The 5,617-nt window shown below is 44.3% G+C and overlaps 1 non-coding gene across 1 annotated transcript; it reads right to left on the reverse strand.

Moving 5' to 3' along the window:
• Positions 1–251: 251 nt before the first annotated feature.
• On the reverse strand, positions 252–333 carry TRNAS-CGA (transfer RNA serine (anticodon CGA)). The gene has a single exon. It is a non-coding gene; the product is annotated as a tRNA-Ser (tRNA).
• Positions 334–5,617: the final 5,284 nt, after the last annotated feature.

Below are 5,617 nucleotides of genomic sequence, written 5' to 3' on the forward strand. Positions count from 1 at the left end.
TAGTACCCCGCAGGGCACAACCTTTCAAGCCGCTACCTACCATCAGGGAGCGGTGTGTCGCAATCGAAGCAGGAAAGATGTTTCCTCTTGGAAGAGGTTTTCCTCCTACCATCCCCAGGAGGGGTAGTAGAGGATGACATATCCAGGTCCTGTAGACCGGACAGAGAGGTGACTTGGCGCCCAACGTGCGACTCGAACCCACGACCTTGAGATTAAGAGTCATGCTCTACCGACTGAGCTAGCCGGGCTGGCGCTGTGAACAGGATCTGAACCTGTGCGGGGAGACCCCATTGGATTTCGAGTCCAAAACCTTAACCACTCGGCCATCACAGCCGGTTCCCAATAAAGTTTGCAAACTGGAAAAGAGTTCAAGATCAATGAACACCACAATCGCACGCCTTCAGCAGATACTGCAGGAAGGTCTCTGACACCAGGCCAGCCAGCCTCTTAATTCTGGCCGGCTGGAAGTGGGCGGAGCCACAATCAAAGCAGGTGAGGCAACCTGCCCAGACAACTAACCCTGTAATCAGGGGTCTGCAAAGATATACATTCCCCCCCACCAAGAGGCCCTTAACACGGGCACTTACCCCCACATCTCCCCGTCTTTTCCGGCCTTTAATAAGGCCTGAATCTTCCCTGAGTGAGCGGCCGCCAGCGCCAGGCCGTTGCCCCAGAGGCGGCATGCGGAGTCCCCGGACTCTCACCAAAATGTCAGGTAAGTCACAAGGAGCAGGGGAAGCGGAGGAGAGGGGGGGCAGGGGGGATAGAGGGGGGTAGCCACACATGGCTAACAAGCACCTTCTCCCCGCAGGGCACAGAAGGTGACAAGAAGAAAACAACCGCTCAGGAGGTGAGTGATCCTGCTGAGCTTCTCTAAGAGGACACAAGTCCTCCCACCTGTCCTCTGTCCACACAGGACAGAAAAAAACACGCAGAGGGGAGGTTCTTGTGCCCTCTTATAGGGCCTGCCACGCATTTGATTGGCTAATTAAATATCCGCCTGTCCTACCAGCACACAGGGGCAGAAATACCCCACATTGTGCCGCTGTTGAGGACGACAGGGAACAGATTCTATTACTAAGAATAACAAAATAGGAAAGTGATTGAATCTATTCAGATGATCCCTGTTAGCTTTGCATACGTGGTTACATACAGGGTTTCCAGTCTTTGCAAATCAGTTCGAGCTCTATCAATTTAAAAAGGACCTATCACCGTGCCTATAGCTGAAAATTGTCGCCCATCACTCCACGGAAACTGCCCTAAACAACGCTAAGCAACCAAATACCGGCCAATGCCAAACAACAATACTCTGTTCTCCTCCTTCCAGACTTGTCCTCTGCCATTAATACAATTGTCCTTCCATACTGTTACATCCTTTAGCTTTATAGACTTGGTCATCTCCTGGATCTCTTCTTATGTCAACAACCACGCAATTAGTATCTCCAACTCACACACCACCTCCTCACAGTGCCCTCTCTCTGTAGGTGTCCATCAAGGTTTTACCCTGCGACCTCTAATATTCCCCAAATATCCCTTCAACCTGGGCTACCTCAAAGTCTCATCATGGATTTCAATATCATCGCCATGGCAAGAACACTTCAATATTTGCCTCAGGCCCAGACATTACCTCTCTGCTATACTGAGTTCCAGAGTGGTTAGCTCCTATCGCCTTCTTCTCCTGCTGCTTTCTCAAACTTAATATGGAAAAAATTTTGTTCTTTTCCCCACCTCGAGTAGCATCTCTACCTGACCTAACAATAAAAGTTAATGGCTCTATATTTACCCCAGCTCTACAAGCCAGTGCCATGGAGTAACCTTTGAATGTGCCCTGTTCATGCCCTCAACATGAGTCCACAAAAATTCTACTCCATACCCCCATCATCTCCTTCTACAACATCCATTTCTGTGGCCTACCAGCCTGCTGTTCAGTTAATCCTCATTTTACATCTGCCTCATCTCTGTCAATCTCTTCATGGGTTACCCAACTAATCCAGTTTAAATTTTTAATGTTGGCATACAAAACTTCCACAATCTGCCTTCTCCATACGTCTCAGACTCTGACCTACTCTCCTACTAACTATGAATAGGGGTACCCTATATGTGTATAGCAAAAAAGGTTTTACCATGGTCCTAGACAGGGATTTAATATAGTATGAGTGGTGAGACTATGGAACTCATTGCCACAGGGTGTGGTGATGACAAATAACTTGTGCAGGTTCAAGAGGGTCCTGGGTACCTTTCTGAAGAGTAATAATATCATAGGTTATAGGAACTAGAAATTTTTGGGATAGAACGTTGAGCAGGGACGTAGTCCAATTGCCAAATTTGGAGCTGGGAATGAATTTTTTCTTCACATAGAGGAATTGACATTGACCTTGCCAATTGACCTTTTTTTGCCTTCCTCTGGATCAACTTGGTGGGTTTATAGGTTGGAATGTGTCTTTATCCAATCCTATCTGTTACTAAGGTTAATCCTCCTCCATGTATAGTTGCCAACAAATATAACAATCTTTGTTTTTACACTTGTGTATTAGTATTAGTATATTATAGTCATCCTGTCCTTCATGTTCTTCCTGGTCAGGCCATGATGGACCTATGATGCAACCAATCTAAAGAAACAATGCTGGTGTGTGGCTGTAACCAATGGTAAGACAGGAAGTGGATTTCCGACCACCTCTGACTTCCTGTAACCGCTGTAGATAAGCTGCAGTCATAGGTCATGGACAGTGGCGTAACTAGGAATGGTGGGGCCCCGTGGCTAACTTTTGACATGCCCTCCCACAACCGACACCGAAGACCTCGACCGACCCCCTCCTCCGCACTCTATTATGTCCCTTAGTAAGCCCTGCACACAGTATTATGTCCCTTAGTGGCCCCTGCACACAGTATTATCCCCCATAGTGGCCCCTGCACACAGTATTATGCCCCATAGTGGCTCCTGCACACAGTATTATCCCCCATAGTGGCTCCTGCACACAGTATTATATCCCATAGTGTCCCCTGCACATAGTATTATGTCCCTTAGTGGCCCCCTGCACACAGTATTATCCCCCATAGTGACTCCTGCACACAGTATTATCCCCCATAGTGGCCCCTGCACACAGTATTATCCCCCATAGTGGCTCCTGCACACAGTATTATACCCCATAGTGGACACCCATAAACAATTATACTCTGGGGTCTTTTCAGACCCCAGAGTATAATAATTGGAGATCCGGGGGAATAAAAACATAAAAAATTACTGTTACTTACCTGTCCCCCGGCTCCTACGCTGTCTTGTCCGCTGTCGGCCCTCTTCTATGACGTCGAACGTCACATGACCCGGGAAGCAGGCCGGGTTCATGTGATGTCAGAGACGTCAGACAAGTAGGACGGAGGCCTGGCAGGATCGTGGAGAGGTAAGTAACAGTGATTTTTACGTTCCCTTACCTCTCCCGGGCCTCCAATCATTATACTTGGGGGTCTGCAAAGACCCACGAGTATAATGATAGTATTTGTGGGGCCCGCGGTGTCACTTACCGATCCCGGCCCAGCCAGGATCAGCAAGTGAATAGGGCCCGTAACGGCCTATTAAAAAAAAAAAAAAAACACAGCGGTAGCAGCTGTCACCGGGCCCCCTAATTGCCCGGGCCCTGTGGCAGTGCCTCTGCTGCCTCTATGGTAGTTCCGCCACTGGTCATGGATTTATCCGATTAAAAAGAGCTATCACCCAAGCAGAAAACAGTCAAAAAACTATATAGCAGATAAGAATTACTTGTAATCCTGAAGTTTTATATCATTTTAACTCAGGAATAAACAACCACTTAAAGCCATTTCTGTATTCCGGATCTCCGGTCGGGCCATTGTCTTGTTAGAAAATAACATTCCAATCTCTCAGTTTTCTTGCAGGCTACTGTGGATTTTTTTTTAAGAACTGGCCTACATTTTCATGCATTCATTTAGTCATCTTTCTACACACATTATATCCTTCTGTGTCTCCAGGTAAGTGTCACGTGTAGTTCCTAAATTTTATATAATTTTAAGTCAGGATTAAACAAGCACTGAGAGCCATTCTCATGTACAATATCTCAATTCAGCCCATTGTCTTCCTGGGAAATAAAATGCAAAACTCACATTTCCCTTACAGACTACGGAGGATTTTTTTTAGAATTGGCCTACTTTTCATGCATTAATTTAGTCATCTTTCTTTATGAATTTCATTCTTCCACATTTTATATCTTGAGACATGGAAGGTATTATATTTCTGCCATTCTGGCAGTATTATATTTGTACATTTATGTACTTATGTGTGGGGGCCACTGTGACGCATATAATACTGTCCAAGTATTGTTTACATTCTGAGCGCTGCACTGCTCACTCACCAGGTTCTTGATAACTGCAGTTGTGGCTTTTCAAGTATCTGAGATATCGCTGCAGCAGCCATAACAGTCACTGTCAAGAATTAACTATAGGGAGGAAGTAGGGGGACCCAGACAAAAGTTTGCACTGGGGCCCAGAAGACTTTAGTTACGCCACTGTGTCTAAGCCAAAAATCTGTCCCATACGTGATGTCAGAGCCAAAATCAGAAGACAAGCAGATTCCCAGTAACAAGCCAAAGGTCAGTCCAAGAGGTAACATCAGAGTCAAAATCAGAAGACAAGCAAATATCTAGTAAGAAGCCAAAGGTCAATCTAGAACAGTACAGCCCAAGCGATCAGGATATGAAAGCCACACTAAGTACAACCAAATAGCGAGCAGCTAAATGAGCAGAAACTGATTTAAAATATCCCTCTTCATTTGCTAATAAGATCAGCATAGGGAAGGCCTGAAGACTGCAGAACCTTCATAGGTTGACATCGTAATCTTAAAGCAATAACAGCTAAACTAAGATTCTTGACAGTTCATCTTGAACTTCTTGGTTTCTAAAGACAGACTATGCCTAGTAACAAGGAATGAACAGCAAATTGGCAAAGGAGGAGACACCTAGTGGCAGGAACTTTAGAGAGGTTTTTCAGCCAGAAAGCAACAATATTGTTTAATAAAGTATTTTATATTTTGGTTTAGAATCATATGCTCTATTGAATGAGACTATATATATATATATATATATATATATATATATATATATATATATATATATCTGTCTTAATTAGAACACCAGATGAAAGGAGAAAGCACAGTCTTGGAAAGAGACGACTTAAGTAAAATTTGGCATATATTTTGGAGTGAGACAAATAAATGTAATAAAACATGAACTAAAATCTAAGTCAGTGTTAAGAAGCATTCTCCTTCCCCATAGGACACCCTTAAGTGCTGCAAGTACATGTCAACTTAAAAGAGGCCTTAACATCTAAAGATCACTGAGCTGAACACACGGTACTCATATCTAGTGCACGTTTGATGTTCTGTAATGGCTTGTGATTCCCAAAGCAACAAATCTCCTGTGTTTCTATATAAACTCCATTAAAAGTGAAATAACTCGGAACACATACAAGTTTAATGCTTAGATAAGTAAAATGCAGAAGTGTTAAATTAAAATCAGAGCGAACGCTTGGCAGACTTTTCTCTTTCTTTTGCCGACAGTGCATGTAGTATAACTCAAGGCTGTAAACTCCGTACTGTGTCTATACCCAACAA

The sequence above is a fragment of the Leptodactylus fuscus genome, chromosome 3, assembly GCF_031893055.1.
Source record: "Leptodactylus fuscus isolate aLepFus1 chromosome 3, aLepFus1.hap2, whole genome shotgun sequence".
Classification (NCBI taxonomy): Eukaryota; Metazoa; Chordata; class Amphibia; order Anura; family Leptodactylidae; genus Leptodactylus; species Leptodactylus fuscus.